We start from the raw sequence: 18,263 nt of genomic DNA, 5'->3' as shown, positions 1-18,263 counted from the left end.
ATAACAATCATCATAATTTAGAATCTCTACCATCCAATAAATAACTAGGGACCACGGTTTTGGGAATCGGTATCGATTGAATTGGTCATATCATACTATATTGGTATCGGTGTTGAACTGATATCAGATTTATGATACAATACAAATAGAAGATAAAATAGTATAATGACATTAGGGCTGCGTTTGGTATTCATTCTTGGAATGCATTCTAGGTCGATTTCACATTCTCGAATAGTAAAAATAGTTGTTTTTATTGTCTGAGAATGCAAAATTGCCTAGAATACATACCAAACATTGCCTAGACTTCAGGTGCACGTATGTGTAGAGGATCCGATCTCAATAGGTGTGATAATGGAGATACACTTTAAAGAGAAAAAGCAAGTACCCAGAAGCGACGAAGGGGTAACCAAGGGTATGATTGTGAGGAGGGTAGCCCTGTAGGCCTAGTATGATCTTGGACATGCTCCTCACAACCTGCGTATCTTCGCTGTAGCTCTCGTAGCATCGACCCCACCACGGATCCCTACACACCTGCAGTTCCACACACCAAAAACCCCAACCATTTTCAAAGAGATTAATTAGTTAAAAGATGAACGAGACCACAGCTGTGGTAAGAGATGTTGATTATCCAAAGTAGGTGCTACTTTTGAGGGACCGGGAACCTACTCTTTCATCAAAATGGTATAAGAACAATGGATACTATACTACTAGGGATGAGAAAGCTGCTCCTGCGATTTCTAACCCGATTAGTGAGTTAGGGTTTGAGGTGCCTTTCCACTAGTAATTTAGGTTGGAACTAAGAATTTTTTTATTAATACAGGTAGAAACTTATAAAAAAAAATTGAGACCATAAGATTTCTTAATCATAATAATTAAAAATCATTTTAAATGAGAATTAATTAAAAAAAATTTTATCTTAACAAAAATAATGAATTAAGAAATTGAATCCTTACTCTAAATTTCTTTTACACAACATGTATTTTTTTTTCAATGAATATATATCCTATTATATAAATACTGCATTAAATGATATTTATATAACAATATATATCTTTTTTAATACCGCCTCTACACAATTGTGCATGATTCTTTTGGTTAATCTTTTTTATTACAAAGACATTTAAAGTAGGTAGAAGGTTTCTAGAAGTGGTAACCCTTAATTAAATTAATCCCAAACAGGCATGGGCTTCCTATAAACTAAAATATTTCACATACATAATCCATCATTTGAAAAGAGGAAAAAAAAAAAAAAAAAAATTGCTGCTACCCAGGTTGCAAAAATGCTCCTGCTACCTGTGCTTCCAACCAAAGAAATTGGATAATTTCACTCCTTTGGCTTCATAAATTTCGGCTTAGGTGTTTGTATTTTCTAAAATGTTCTTTTAGATTTCATTTCTTTGGCTGTGAACCGGACAGCATGAACATTCCTGCAACGGTTGTATAGCTTCACTGCTCTGAAATCTGAATGACCGACTTCGCTCTTACCATAGAGAGAGAGTGAAAGAGAGAGAGAGAGAGAGAGAGAGAGAGAGCTTACAGCAATACAGGGAGCAAAAGCGTACGGCATTCCGGTGCCCTGAACCTCCAAAGCAGTGGCACTTCCGATCTTCACCATTAAATCCTCATCCCTTCATCAGAACAAAACAAGAAAATGAGAAAACAGGAAAATATTGGCCAAAAATCTGATAACAAATTATCTACAAACAGAGAAAGAGGAAGATAGAGAAACCTTGCAGCTCCAAGGCCGATGTTATGAGGAAAAATAGTGGCACCGAGGACGTTATTATGGCCATGGATTGCGTCAGTACCATATATCATGGGAATCCCAAGCCTTGCCGACAACGCAGACTTTTGGAACCCATCGATCATGTCCGCCCACACTGCAGGGGTCGCGTTTGGCGCTATAACAGGATGACCGACTGGCACTACTCCGTTCACTACACTCCCTGAAATTGATAACCAGGACAACCCTCATCGTCAGTGTTTTCATCCTCTTGAGCTTCAAAGAATTCAAGAAAATTAAGCTTCAAACAAGAAGGAAAAACTTAGGCTGTGTTCGGTATGCATTCAAATGATAAAAATAATTGTTTTTACCATCAGAGAATGCGAAATCAACCTAGAATGCATACCAAACACGGACAGCCTTAGAAAACTATAGAAAACAGAGGGGACGAACCGATGGAATGATTAGTAAGGACATCAGGAGAGGCGACGGAGATATCGATTTGGGCCATTTGGCCGATCTTTTCATGAGTAGTCATCCGAGAAAGGAGATCTGAGATTCGGTATTCGATTGGGAGTCTTGGATCCTTGTAACCAGCTTGAGCTGGTTCTGCTGAAGCTGAAGCAGAAGGGAAAATGAAGATGAAGAGAAAGAGAAAGGAACAGAGGTGGAGAGAGGGGCAATGGCGATCACCATGGTTCAATCTTCATATTTTCTTAGCCTTTCTAGGAATTACGATTAACGACTGTGTGTGGAATTCAGATTCTGAAATCTCCTCTTTTATAGTTTTTTTTTGGTTGTATTTTTATAGATTTTAGTGAATTCGGTTTCGTGAGACAACTTAGATGCTTGAATGTGGAATATTTCTGTCGACATCTCGAACAGAATGTGGAATATTTCTTTATTAGTAGACCCAAGTTTACATGACTAATAAAGAAAAAAAAACGTTTTTTTAATTGAATAAAGGTAGGACCCAAGTTTACACTTTACATGACTAATAAATAAAAAAAAAAAACGTCTTTTTAATTGAATAAAGATAGGACCCAAGTTTACATGACTAATAAAGAAAAAAAAAAAACGTTTTTTTTTATTGAATAAAGATAGGGCGACTGTATGTGGAATTCAGATCCTGAGATCTTCTCTTTTTAGAAATTTTTTTTGATTGAATTTTTATAGATTATGATGAATTCTGTTTCGTGAGAATCCGACTTACATGTTTGAATATTTCTGTGTACGTCTCTTGTAAAAATAGAATGTGGAGCAAGTTGCATGCTCATTTGAGAATGAATCATGTTTATTTTGTGCAGGTGAATGTTACATCTTAGACCTAGTTGCATGTATATTTTGTTTTCATAAACTGCACGAATGTGACGTATATCTCAGAGCCAATTACAGGTCCGAAATTGGTAGCAGACCAAGTGGAGACCCAACTTAGTCAACGGTTTAAGTTAAATTCAGTCCGGAACTTAAATTCAGTCTGGAACCAACCTAGCTGGTTCAGTTACAGCTCTACTAGACTTAAAGGGTTCCACATTAAGTAATAGAGTGTGGGTTGGACACACTTCATCAATTGCTTCATTAATTAGGAAAGATACTATGCGTGGAGAGTGTGATGAGGCTAAACCGTGTGGATGTGGATCTTCTCAATTGCAATTCCTACTTTAATTCCTACTTATTAGGATTTATTCCTCTCTTTAGTTTGTGTAGGATTTATTTCTATGAATGTAAGTTTTCTTTTGTTATTAGATTTAATCTCAACCATAGGATCTTGGAGTTGAGATTGGGTTAAGGAACTTTCTTTTTGTAATGGCTATGATAAATAGCCCATGTTGAGGATGAATAAAACAATTTTTGGAATTGAATAAAAAAAGAGAGACTATCTCCCACTCAGAACCTTGAAGAGTTCTGTACTCAAAAAACCTGGAAGAGTTTTTTTTGGATCTAAACTTGAAGAATTAGATTTTTTTTAGGTATTGAAGATCGCCTTGAAGAGTGATTAGTCAATCTCTACCCTATTCGATCTTGCCCCGATATAAGCTGCATCACTTGGTATCAGAGGCAACTGGAGATTTGTCATGGCACCCATGCGTAGAGGTGACCACACAACTCCAGCTGAAACGACCAATCTCGGAGAGGAGACTCGGCAACTTTGCCAACAAGCTACCGATGATCAATTCACAATGCATGTTGACTTTTGCAAACCTCCGATATTCGACGAGTACCCGGACGAGAATGCCAACGACCATGATAGTTTTCAAAGGCTTGAACCAGATGTTGCATCGGAAGTGCAACGAAAATCTTGGCTACAACATAGTGCGCCAGCAACACTCAATCCGGATGATTGTCTTACTTGCTCCAAGACAGAGTAGTCGCAAATCCCCATTTTTAGGGATCTCACCATTAACTTCTCGAAGGCTGATTTAATAATGGGCTCAACAATCACAGCTCACCTTCAGGTTGGTCATGATTTCCTAGTCAGAGCATCTAGGACCTCTGTACCATCAGATCTAGATTCACCTGTGTCCTTGCTTCTTAGTCCACTGGATTCTGTTTTGCATTATTTCCCATTTTTTTCTTCCATATCTCAAGGTTACAAGAAGAAGGACCAAGAAGAATCAGATCTCTCCTTTTTGTTGAGATCTATTTCCATGAAGTTTTGTAGCAACAACTCGTTCACACATGGAGATACAATCTCAAAACCAAAACCACATGCGGCTTCTATATTTACAGGTTTCACATGGGATAGGATTGTCTGGTTTTCGTTTGATCCTGGTAGAAGACGAACATATGAAGATGGTGACTCAAATTCGAAGACGAATTTTTTTAAACCAGGAGGGAATGATGTAGGCCCGAAATTGGTAGCAGACCAAGTGGAGACCCAACAAAGTCAACGGTTTAAGTTAAATTCAGTCCGGAACCAACCTATCTGGTTCAATTACAGCTCTGCTAGACTTAAAGGGTTCCATATTAAGTTAGAGTGTGGGCTGGGCACTCTTCATCAATTACTTCATTAATTAGGAACGATACTATGCGTGGAAGTGTGAAGAGGCTAAACCGTGTGGATGTGGATCTTCTCAATTGCAATTTCCACTTTATTGGTGCTTCCTATTTTATTGGAGTTAAATTAACAAATTTAATTCCTACTTATTAGGATTTGCTCCTTTCTTTAGTTTGCGTAGGATTTATTTCTATGAATGTAAGTCTTCTTTGGTTATTAGATTTAATCTCAACCATAGGGTCTTGGAGTTGAGATTGGGTTAAGGAACTTTCTTCTTGTAATGGCTATGATAAATAGCCCACATAGAGGATGAATAAAACAGTTTTTGGAGTTGAATAAAAAAAGAGAGATTATCTCCCACTCAAAACCTTGAAGAGTTCTATACTCAAAAAACCTGGAAGATTTTTTTTTGGATCTAGCCTTGAAGAGTTAGATATTTTTTAGGGAGTGAAGATCGCCTTGAAGAGAGACAGTCAATCCCTACCCTATTCGATCCTACCCCGATATAGGCTGAATCACAATCACATGTATATTTTGTTTCCATAAACTACACGTATGTGACATACATCTCATAGCCAATTACATGTTTATTTTGTTTCCATAAATACTCCTCCATCCCTTGTAAATGGCAAAAATAGGACAAGTGGTTACCTCTCACATGTACGGGCATCTGCACGTATGTGCAGAGTTTCATTCATTGTGTTTGGCACGCAAAGAAATGGATTGGGGTCTCCTGCTATGCACGGCTGTGTAGACACCTCATTTTGTCTTTTACCCCGGAGGTTTTTCGTAACGATGATGAACATCCTCCAAGGCCTAGAGCCAATGTATCTGTGGATGTAGCGTCAATGTGCACGGCCCGAATCCGTTTACCAATCACCCATTACCCTTTATCGGAGCCCAAACCTGAAGTTCCATGAACCCCTAAAAAGGCTAGCCATGACCTAGACTCCTTAAAACCAGCCTCATCCAAACAGTCCAAACCATGCCCATCAACACTCAAAGGCTCGAAGTCGATACCGAACCCACCTAACTTCGATATCGAGCCATACCTCCTCACTATCGAACAATGCACTTTTACTGTCTATCTCACTTGAACACTCAGTCAATGGTATTCGACACCCGATCCATTTCCCTCAATGTCGAGTCTTGTTCATCGATAACCACTCGATGTCGACCATACCCCACTTCGATGTCGAATCGGGCACTTTCACTGTCGAATAACAACAAATCTGAGAAGCCCAAACCTTCCATATTTCACTCCGATTGTGATTCCTTTTGCGTCCCAGCCTATTTAGCACTTTGGATCTCAATCTTGGCTCCCTTAGGCCCCTAGGAACACTTCCTAAGGCAACTAAACACTTTCCCCCCATCCATTGGTCCTTACCTTGACTTTACACCCACCGTCGATGCAAAGACCCCCACCTGGAAGATCCGGATTAACTCCACCAACCCTACATAAATTTGAGAGTGCACACACCCCTCTGCACCTATAAATACACCCCCTCTCACGTTGAGGAGGGTTAGACATTCACTTGAGAGGAGCTTTGCTTAGTCCCCAGTTCAGAGATAGTGCCCCCCTGCACCCATACTTAGCCTCCATTCAAAACCTTTGACCCCTTAACTTTGACATCCCACTTAGCCCTGGTCTATTGCCTCTCTACCACTTGAACACCACAATCCTCCAAACTTCCCCTACCTCACGACTTGGAAACACCAATCTGGGAATCTCGGCTTGACTGCAAAGTACCCGAGTACAAGAGACAAGAGAAGCCTTACAAGCGGCAAAACTTGTTCCTACGTACAAATCTCCTGAATTACAAAAGGGAAACCTCCACATCTTTAGTCTTTTACTCTCATTAGGTAAGCATCTATTCTTCCTTTACATTTTACTTGATTTTTCATTTTTAATTTCTGCTTTGCATCTCCTGAAGGGGTGTGATCCCATCTCCCTAGATGGAGATCACACCTTCTCTCTCCTCTCTCTCCTTTTCTCCTTCTTCCGAAGTTCATGCATATTACTCTTTTATTCGTCTCCATGCATGCACTTTTGTATGATCCCCATCCCCAGTAATTTAAGATTCCCCCATGCATTCATTTTACGAGTCTTCTCACATGCCATGTACACATGTTTTCGTGTTTTATTATCGTTATCCACATTCCACCACATGCATAGGCCTAGCCATCATTTTCGTCTCTTTCTTTTTATTATCTCTTCATGCTTAGCCTCGAGTCCACGATGCTTAAGTTATTTAGGTCTTGAGTCCTTTATTTTACATTCCAGTATACTAACCATTATTTCGCAGCCGAACCTCCAGGTATGTGCTCTTTTTCACTTTTCTTCTATTTTATTTTCTTTGTACTTGCATCTTACATTCTATCAAAGCATGTTATTCCATTGCCTAGCAAAGTAATAGAAAGACCGACAAGTCTGGGCGGACTGGGGTGCATAATACCTTCTCCGGACCGTAACTTGACCCGTACCCAGACCAACAGACCATTTGTCCCCCAAAGGGCATTTATGAGAGTCATTACATTATAATTTTGGACCCTAGATCCTCCTCTAGGTGGCGACTCCAACCATTCGATTCACCTCTCTCTTCTCCCCAAAGAGGGATGAGGTGGAGGACACATGGCAATCCCCGCCATGTCATTGTCCTCACAAGCTACCCCAACTGCCCTGCTGCGCAGACATAGCAAGGTGCGCAGTGACCGCTTTACCCCCGATCGATTACCTTGCCCGAGTGGAGGTAAGACGGTCATTTTGAGCCTTGTTGTGTCTGCATAGTAGAGCAGTTAGGGCAACTGCGTAGTAAAGGATCCTAATCTATAAGAAATAGATATAAAAGATAGGACCGAGTTTCCCTCTACCCACGGTGAATGGGATACCATAAGGTGGAAGAGGGTGGGAAAGGATATCAAATGAGTATTTTTGGAACATACTAAAACCCTAAGAGGGATTTGTGAACCCTAAGATGGTGGGTGAATCGTCCTCTATTGGTGGAGGAAAACTTCTTCCTAAAAGATATGGGGAAAAAAAACATACTACTAAAACAAAGGGAAAAATCAACTTTTGGAATAGGAAAAACCCATGATTTGATTGTTATTACCCCTTGTGAGTTGAATGTCCGAAGTATCCTTTTCACCAATTAATACCCATAGTGAAGTAGCCAAGTAAGCACCTCACAACAAAGGAAAGACAAGTATATATTTTTTTCCTCTCTCTTTTTTTCTTGTATTCCATATGTAGCACTGCTTAGGTGATCATCTGCTTAATCTAATGATAAAGTAGGTTTAGTTCTACAACATTAAATGGAGAAACACTCTCGTATGTACATTACAAATGGGAAAGAGACCATTGCTTGGTCGTGTAAGTCCCTGCATCAGCACAAGGGGCCAATGAGAACGTCAATAGGGGCATCGGCATGGATGGATATTTTGATTTCACATTGGACAAGGCAGTAAATTTGTGTGCTCCTATGGCTTGGCGATGGAACCATGCGACCAAGCAATGTTCTTTTCCCTTATAAAATATACACTTGACATTACAAAATAGGGAGAAAGAACATTGGCAAGTTGCATGCATACACTACCACCACCCTGTGTCCCCCCCCCCTCCCCCTCCCCTCTCCCTTTGACTTTTAAAGCTATTTTTGGAATGAGATCTTGGTGTTTGTCTCGTCTCTGTTCCTTTCTATAATCTTAGTAGGAGATTTCAACAAAGTTCTTAATTTTGATGTGAAGGTTTAGAGTACTTAAATCTCTTTTCGTTAATCTGAAGGCCTATAATGTTTCTTATAAGAAGCTTCTTAGTATGCCAAGGCCTATAATGTTTCTTATAAGAAGGTTCTTAGTATGCCACCTCATAGTGTCGTGCAAATCAGGTTTCTTAGTGGCCCAGTCAGGTAATTTCTCTTGTTTCCAAGGGTTGGAGCTGCCACATAATTTTACATTCAACAAAATTTGAGGGTGCCTGTTTAGAGAACCTAATGCAGCCTCGGTCGGAAGATACGGATCGGGAGAGTCAAACACACGAACACAAGAAGAAATACATCACGACGGGTTTAACGTGACTCTTCAAGGACACGGGAAAATTACAACTCTTCAAGGATGCAACGTAACTTTCCAGGGTTACGTGGGAGAACACTTCAAGGTTCAAAATACTCAACAGAGTAAACTTTCATTAATCCCTCTTTTCTGTTGAAATGAGCAAAGCTCTTATATATTTAAAGAGACAATAATACTCTAATTCTCAAGCCCTAATTGCAATCTATCCTACGGCTATGATTAAATCAGAAATTACATTATTATATAAAAGAAAATCAATATCAAAATAAATCTTAAACTAAGCTAGGATCCTTGACAATAAAAATATACTAAAATTAATGAAACTAAATTAAGAAACCGTCTCTCTCTTCTTTCTTCAAATTTGTCCAAGGCTGTCCATGTGCCATAAATGTTTAAATTGTGTTTCCTTGTGAAATTCGTCCAAGCATGGCCTTGTGTATATTCCATTCCTAAAATATAGGAGAAGGGTTCCAACTTCTTTTTTACACTCTTATCCTCTTTCTAGAATTAGATTTCCAAAATAATAGCAATCTCCTCCTCTAAAATAGGAAACTGTAATCCCTTTAGTAATCGGTCAATCTCCTCTAAAATAGGAAAATATATCTCTTTAACAATCTCTAGCTATCCCTCAAAAATAGGAAAGTGATTCTTGTAGCAATCGGTTGGGGCTGATTGCAATCGATTAAAGTTCTTCTTGAAGTCAAGTCCACATGACAAGGAGTGATGTGGCCTAGGCTGAACCGATAAAGCTTGATCTTGGCCTTGTTTGGCATGCAAGTTTGGGCTTGCATCAGTCCCTCTAGGTTGAAAAAGAGTTCGTCCTGGAACTCTTGTTCCAATCAATGGTGTTTGTCGTCCACCCGGATCAAATGAAAACAATTTGAAATGTACCTTAGTGTTGTTGATCGTACAAAGATACTCGCACATCTCAGGTACGAACAAAATTGGAACACAAATGTGATTCCATTTCTCGCATCAGATTTGTTAAACAAAACTTCCTCTGAAGATGAAACCAAATTTGGTCTATTTCCATTGTTGACGACTTGAAGAAATTGACATTCAAACTACAATGTCGTCACCTCCAAAAATGGGTCAACATACGCATTAATAGTGCTAATGCATTGGATCACTTGACAGTGCACTTTTGGGTAATATGAATTAAGTGTGGCTACGTCATCGTGATATGGGTAGAAATACTATTGTGCTTTCAAAACAAAATCTAGTTCAAGACTTTTGAAAACTCCATGTTGGTCGTCGTACTCATCTTGGTACTCGTTGAAAATTGGGGATTTACTCAAATCAACCTGAATATGTGTTGCGTCAAGAAATCGCTCAACGGTCCTTCGAGTGCCGTAACCGACAAAAGACCCTGGGTGACAAAGGAGAACCGGTGTGGTTTCAGCCTAGGACTCTCTGATGCCTAAGTTAGATCTCTCTGAGCAAATAGATGAATAGAAGTATTCAATATGAGTTCAGATGTCCCCTCGATGGGGTTTTGTACCTTGCCTTTTATAGTAGTGTATGGCAGTGTGGAGAGTCCCAGTTGATGTAGAGTGTTTACCGTAGGTGATAGAGTCCCTGAGTAGCAGGGCTTATCCTTGATAGGTTATCTTCCCGTGAGACGTGGTGTCACGGTAGACCTGGTAGTCGTCTTCCTGAGAGACGTGGTGTCCTTGATAGACTTGGTAGTTGTCTTCCTGTAAGAAGTAGTGTCCTGATAGACTTAGCGTCCTTGGTGGATAGACCTCATCTACGTGGTAGATGGGGTTTCTGGTGCATGAGTCCGTTCAGACTACGCGACACCATAGGCGACGACCTAGAGTCCTTGGTGCTGTGATCTATGCCTTATTGATGGTGATGGTGACTATCGTGTTCGAGGGAGACTTGCCCGGGGATGACGTGTTTAGGGAAGCCGTGCCCGGGGATGACGTGTTCGGAGAAGGGATCCGCGCCCAAGGGGGTTGGCGCCCCAAGGGGGTTGGCACCCAAGGAGGTCCACGCCCCCAAGGGGGTGGGTGCCCAAGGGTGGTCGCGCCCATGGGTGTTGGTGGATGGTGCTTCACTGACTCTATCTTGGCCCACTCTTCTGGGTCGTGCCACGTGGCGATCTTCGATTGGTTGGTGTGAATTTGGGTTCATCATTTGCCCCCCACTCTCTTGGAACGGAGTGCTCAAGAGAGTATCCTCCATCTCCTTGTATCAACTAGGGGGCTCCCTACGAATAATTTCTTCTCTGAGGGTGTGCTTGTGCATAACTTGGTGAGGGAGAGGTTATAGGTTCAAACCCCTCCTTCCCCATCTTTTTGTCTTTTTTTCTTTTTTCCCTTCTTTTTGTAGATATATGCTCTTGTCTCATTCTCCCTTTTCACTTTTTGCTTTTTCTACTTTTGCTTGGCTTTGAGTTTTGTTACTATTCATTATGCCCCTCATGTGTTTGGTCTTGGGTCACCATGGGGAGTAGTATCTTCCACTTGCTTGCTTGACTCTTCTAGCCTTGTCTCTGGACTTGGTTTGCTTCATGGTATGCATGGCTCGGTGCTTGGCCCTTACCTTGTGCTCACATTCGCGTGCCTAGCTCGCCTCGATCCATGCCTATTGTTTAATACTTTCACGTCCGGTCCGTGCCTAGTTCGACCGACGCCCATTTGGATCCACGCCTATCGCATGATCAGCGCCCCTCTTGGTGATCCGCGCCCCTCTTGAGGTCCATGCCCTTGCTTTAATCGGCGCCCCTCTTGGCGATCCGCTCCCCTCTTGAGGTCCGTGCCCCTGCTTCAATGGGTGCTCCTCTTAGCGATCGCACCCCTCTTGAGGTCCGCGCCCTTGCTTCAATCGGTGCCCCTCTTAGCAATCCACCCCCCTCTTGAGGTCCGCGCCCCTGCTTCAATTGGCGCCCCTCTTGGCGATCCAAGCCCCTCTTGGGGTCTGCATCTATACATAGCACTCGATCTGTGGTTGCCTGTGGGTATGCTACCGAAACAGGCCGATAGTCAATGTTATAACTCTGACAGAAAGCTCTTAACTTGGGGTTATTGAACTGCTTCCCATTGTCTGAGAGTATGACCTTTGTTACCCCGAACCTGTAGATGACATCATCATGGACGAACTTCTTCATTTCATTCTCTGTAATTTTTGCTAGTGGCTTGGCTTCCACCCATTTGGTGAAGTAGTCGATGGTGACCACCAAGTACTTGCGGTTGCCTGATGCTGGCATGAAGTCCCCCAAGTTGTCCACCCCCCACATGGCAAAGGGAATGGGGTTGAGGATCGATGTCAGCTTGGTGCCAGGTAGATGGGATACTGGGGCGAACAACTGACATTGCTCGCAGGTTTTGACATACTGGATGGCTTTCTGTTGCATTCTTGGCCAGTAGAGTCCCTGACGGAGGATCTTATAGGCTAGGGCTCTTCCGCCCATGTGGCTTCCGTAGATCCCCTCATGTACCTCTGCCAGGGCGTACTGTACTCCCTTGGGTCCTAGGCACCGAAGTAGTGGTGCTGTGGCCCCCCTCTTGCATAGCACTCCTTCCTGGATGATGTACTTTGCAGCTCTCATCCTTACCTTCCTTGCCTCGATCTTGTCTTCTGGTAAGACGTCATTCTGCAAGTAGTCAAGTATAGGGTCCATCCAGCTAGGCCCTTCCTCAATCTCATTGACCAGCTTCTCCTGGTACGCCGATTCATGCAATATTTCCACGTACACTGCACTAGCTAGGTTCTTGAGTTCATCGTTGGCTAGCCTAGACAGTGCATCTATAGTAGCATTCTCCATCCTTGGAACTTGAACCATCTCGAACTTCCCAAACTCCCCGAACCTCAGACCTCGAACCTCAAACCCTGAACCTTGAACCTCGATCCTCGGACCTTGAACCTTCGTAAACTTTAACCTTGGACCTCGAACCTCATCTTTGAACCTCTCTTTTTTTTTTTTTTTTTTGTAAGAGTCGACGCCCATTGATGGCGCCCTCGTTCGATCCGCGCCCGTTAACGTCTGGTGATGCCCATTCGATCCTGATTCGTGCCCTTGGACACCCATTCGGTCCACGCCTGGCGACTCTCATTCGGTTCACAGTCATTGACGTTCATTCGATCTGCGGTCATTGACGCTCATTTGGTTCACGGTCATTGTCGCTCATTCGATCCGTTGTCATTAACACTCATTCGGTCCTCGCCTGACTCGATCGACTTTCGCCTTCTCTATTCTTATGTACCTGGTCTCTGCATCAATTAAGACATGACTCATATAGTAGATGGGCCTCTGAGTTTTGCCCTCTTCTTTTAGTAGCACTGCACTCACTGCGACGGTGGTCGCCGCCAAGTAGATCTGTAATTCTTCATTGGGCTCTGGGCGCCCAAGCAATGGTGGATTCTCGAGGTACACCTTCAGCTCTTCAAACGCTTTATGGCATTCCTCTATCCATGTAAAGTCTTTAGGACTTCGAAGCCTCTTCAATGTCTTGAAGAATGGTAGGCACTTGTCTCCGGACCGTGATACGAACCTTAATAGGGCTACGATCCTTCCATTCAACCTCTGTACTTCTCTGACTGTCCGAGGTGGTGCCATCTCTTGGATGGCCTTGATCTTGGATGGGTTGGCTTCTATTCCCCGTACTAAGACCATGAACCCTAGGAATTTTCTGGATGTCACCCCAAAAGCACGCTTCGCAGGGTTGAGTTTCATCTGGTTCCTTCTTTGTACGACGAATACCTCTTCTAGGTCGGCGAGGTGTTGATGAGCTTGGATGCTTTTCACAAGCATGTCATCTATGTACACCACCATGTTACACCCAATCTACTCCTTAAACATCTTGTTAACCATCCTCTGGTAGGTGGACCCTGCCTTCTTCAGTCTGAACAGCATGGCACGGTAGCGATAATTCTCTTTTTCCGTTCAAAAGGCGGTGTAAGACTCGTCATCCTCATGCATGAGGATCTGGTTGTAGCCGGAGTAGGCATCCATGAAACTTAGCATCTCATATCCTGCAGTAGCGTCGATCAGCAGATCGATCCTGGGTAGTGGGTGCTCATCTTTAGGGCATGCCTTGTTCAAGTCAGTGTAGTCGACGCACATCTTCCACTTCCCGTTAGGCTTGGTACCATGACCACGTTTGCGAGATAGGTAGGGAACTTTTCTTCTCTGATGAACCCTGCTCGGCTCACATTCTCGACCTCTTCTTTAATGGCTGCCTGTCGGTCGAGGGTAAAATTTCTTCTCTTCTGCTAGACGGGCTTCCTGGTTGGGTCTACATGCAGTTTGTGCTCTGCTATGGATCTTGGAATGCCGGGCATGTCTGCAGTCGACCATGCGAAGACATCCATGTTAGTCTGGAGGAGATGCCCCAGTTCTTCTTTCTGCTCATCGCTCAATAATGAGCCAACCTGTACGTCCTTGAAAGGGTCATCTTTGCTGAGTGGCCAGGGGATGAGGTCCTCCACCGGCCTACCTTTCTTTTCTGTCAGTTCATCTCTCTGGTCACTGACCAGGTTCTCCATGCACAATGTCATCCCTCGTGTGCTACCATTGTTCTTCTTCACGAAGGTGGCATAACAGTCTTTGGTCTTCTTCTGATCACCTCGAACTTCCCCCACTCCGTTGTCAGTGGCAAACTTCATCTTCAGGTGGAGTGGAGACACCACACCTCTAAGGGCTATCAGGGAAGGTCACCCTAGGAGGCCATTGAATGATACCACGGACCTAATGACCATGAAGTTTACCATGATGGTCACCTATCGAGGGTGCTCTCCAAAGGTGACGGGCAACTCTATGGTGCCTCTGATGGAGGCTGTGGCGCCCGAGAATCCATGGAGGTAGGTGGGCTCTAGCTTGAGTTGATCGTCTTAGAATCCAAACTTGCGATAGGCTTCCAGTGAGAGTACATCCACGGACACCGTTGTATCTATTAGCACCCTGTGTACGGGTCGATTAGCTATTTCCACCTATACTACCAGGGCATCCTCATGTGGAAAGCTCACACCTTCCAAGTCATCATCCGAGAAGGAGATCACCGTCTCGGTCTTGGCCATCTTGCTTGGCTTCTCTGCTACTCCCATAAACCTGGCATGGGTTTTGGCCTTCCTGGTTGATTCTTGCCCCGGTCCTCTAAGTATGGTGAGGATGGGGGCTCCCTTGGTGCCGTTGGGCTCTACTAAATCTCTTCTTTCATCGGTATGGTCTCTCTCCCTATCTTGGTCTGCTCTTCTTTCTTCCCTCCTTGGTTCTCTTTCTCGATCACGTCCTCAATCTCCTTGGCCCGAATGGCCATCACGTTTCCCCTTCACATACTTGTTCAAACTCCCTGCTTTCACAAGCCCTTCTATCTCCCTCTTCAGTTGGTAGCAGTCTTTTGTGTCATGCCCATAGTCCTTGTGGATGAGATAATACTTGTTGGGATTACGCTTCTTAGGTCCTGCTAGCATGGGTCATGGCCACCGAATTAGGTCACGGTCCTGGATCAGCATAAGAATTTGGGACCTGGTGGTGTTCAGCAATGTAAACTCTGGACTGCCTGCTTTCGCACTCCTCTCTAGGCGATGGTCACTTCTTCCTGTTGGACGATCATCCTTCTCTTGTCGATGTTCAGTCCTCGGCCTCTTACTTTCTTTACGGTCATCTGGTGCTGACCTCTTGTTGTCCTGTGGCTTGGCTTTAATTGCCTTCTTCCGAGCTTGTACTATTTCTGCCATGTTGGCAAACTCGTTGCATCGCTCCAGGAGCTCCTTCATAGTCCTGGTTTCATGATGTGCCAGGACCTTGATCAACTCCATGTCTCGGATGCCCCAGCCAAGGCAGCATGCTGGGTCTGATCGTCTGGGTCTTTGACTTCTAAGGACTCCTTGGTGAACCTGCTGACATACTCCCTGAGGGACTCCCTGGGATTTTATATCACGTTCAGTAGATTGACCGTGGTCTTCTTTTGCTTGACGCTGCTCTAGAAGCGGGTCACAAACTGTTCGCATAGCTCTGTAAACGACCCAATCGACCATGGTCGAAGGGATGCAGGGAATGCTCGACAGGATACCACGTCCGATCCACCATGTAGTGTCATCATGCCATTGAAATAGTTGATGTGGTCATTAGGGTTGGTGGTACCATTGTAGAGTTCAAAGGTGGGTAGCCTGAACCTGGATGGGAGTGAGGCTGACATGATCTCTTCTGCGAAGGGGTGTTGTCCAGGGATTGAGTGTGTCTCACACTTGGTCTGCTTCTTCAACCCTTTCAACTTCTCGTCCAACTCTCAGAGTCTCTTGTCTAGCTCTTCATCCCATGTTTGTCTTTTACATCTGACTAGTAGCTCGCTGCGAGCTCATTCGCATCCTCTCCTGGAAGTCCCCTCCCGTCTCGACTGTTGGCAGGATGGTGAAGGGTCACATCGTGATGAATCTTATCTTGACCGCTAGGGGCTTGCTCCATGGTAAGTTCGACTTTGCTCTGGCGCATAGCTTCCTCCTAGTCGACCATCAAACACTGACCTCCGGATGGACCCTTTAGGGTTAGGTACAACGGATTGGTGTGATGGTATTCTCCCCTGATTCAACCATGCTGGAGGATCCGCCGATCTCCCCCTAGGTTGGGAAGGCTCTCCCCACTGCCTGGTGTGCCTCTCTGATCTATTACCCTTGGGAGGGGTCCTCCTGGGGCTCTGTTTATGTCGAGGGTCTGTCCTGCGACGGTGTGATGTCTCACATTGCCTCAAGTAGTCACAGAAGAGTCTTTGATCCTCAAGGATCTGTCACTGTAGGTCATTGATCTGACCCATAGTTGCTGGTGCATTGGGATTAGGTACTACCTCCACCACTACTTCGTTGTTGGGTTCGACCACAGCAACTTGATCATCGCTTGGGATCTCCCTCTCCAGAGAGACATGGTCCTGGTCATTGGCTCTGCGACGTGAGCTCTCTAGAGGAGGTGATCCATTCCCCTCCCTCAAGGCATTATTGGTGGAGGGAGCGGTCTTCTTTCCTCGCGGTGCCATAATTGATCAGTGATGGAAACAAGGTAGTAGAGACGATGGCTAGCATCATTCCCACAGATGGCGCCAATCTATTGCTTCAAGAAATCGCTCAGCGGTCCTTTAAGTGCCATAACCTGCAAAAGACCCTGGGGTGACAAAGGAGAACCGGTGTGGTTCCTGCCTAGGACTCTCCGATGCCTAAGTTAGATCTCTCTGAGCAAATAAATGAATAGTAGTATTGAAGTTGAGTTAAGATGTCCCCTGATGGGGCTGTGTACCTTGCATTTTATAGTAGTGTCTGGCAGTGTGGAGAGTCCCAGTTGATGTAGAGTGTTTGCCGTAGGTGATAGAGTCCCTGAGTAGCAAGGCTTATCCTAATTGGTTGTCTTCCCGAGAGATGTAGTGTCTTTGATAGACTAGGTAGTTATCTTCCCAGGAGATATAGTGTCCTTGGTAGACTAGGTAGTTGCCTTCCTTAGAGAAGTGGTGTTGCCTTCCTGTGGAACGTAGTGTCCGAGTGGCCTTAGTAATCTTGATGGATAGACTCATCTACGTGGTAGATGGAGTTCATGGTGTATGAGTCCGTTCACTCCACGTGATTCGATAGGTAGTGGCCTAGAGTCCTTGGCGACATTGTCTTATTGATGGCGATCGGAGGGAGCCTATGCTTGGAGTTGACATGTGTGGGCACGACGTGTGTCGGGCACGTCATGCCCAAGTCCGGGTCCGCGCCCGAGGTGCCCATGCTGGGTTGGGTCAAATACTTACTTGGTTCTTCATTTTTGGGTTCTTATCCTGAACTGGTCTTCCTTATTGGATTTGGACACGTGACGGCCCCTGATTGGTTGGTGAGAATTTGGGCTCATCATTTTCCCCCCACTCTTTTAGAACGGAGTGCTCAAGAGAGTAACCTCTGCATTCTTGTATCAATTGAGGGGTTCACGATGAATAATTTATTGTTTGAGGATCTGCCTGTGAATTGTGTGGTGAGGGAGAGGTTGTGGGTTCAAACCTCTCTCCTCTCCCATCTTTTTTGTCTTTTTCTCCTTCTTGTAGATATATGTACTCTTGCCTTCATTTCACTTTTCACTTTTTGCTTTTCACCTTCTCTCTCTCTGTTTCTAACTTTTTCTCCTTTTTGCTTTTTCATCTTCCACTTTTTACTTGAGTTCTGGATTTTGTGTCTCTTCATTCTGCCCCCCATGTGTTTGATCTTATGCCTTAATGGGGTGCACTTGGCTTTGGTCGACTACTCTTAGACATCATCCTTGCCTACCGTGGCTTGCTTGGTGCAGTGCCCATGGCCTTGCTTGTGCCTTGCATCTTCCTAGGTGTGTGCTCCAGCGCTGCTTATGCGCTCTAGTCATTCTTGTTCAGTCAACTGTGACGTTTTTAGGGGTTCCGTGTCCGTGGTTAGCTTCTTGGCGATCTATACCCAGACCGATCTGCACCCTTTCGGTCGACGCCTGCTTGGTCTGCACCCCTTTTGGTTGGCGCCTGCTCGATCTGCGCCCCTTTGGTC

At 44.2% G+C, this 18,263-nt stretch overlaps 1 pseudogene; it reads right to left on the bottom strand.

Annotated features, from left to right (window-relative positions):
• LOC122646003 overlaps positions 1 to 2,326 on the bottom strand; it is a 31,374-nt pseudogene extending 29,048 nt beyond the window's left edge.
• Between the last annotated feature and the right edge of the window lie 15,937 nt (positions 2,327 to 18,263).

Source organism: Telopea speciosissima, chromosome 11 (assembly GCF_018873765.1).
Source record: "Telopea speciosissima isolate NSW1024214 ecotype Mountain lineage chromosome 11, Tspe_v1, whole genome shotgun sequence".
Taxonomy (NCBI): Eukaryota; Viridiplantae; Streptophyta; class Magnoliopsida; order Proteales; family Proteaceae; genus Telopea; species Telopea speciosissima.
The sequence above is the reverse complement of the archived record's forward strand: the minus strand, read 5'-3'. Positions and strand labels throughout refer to the sequence as shown.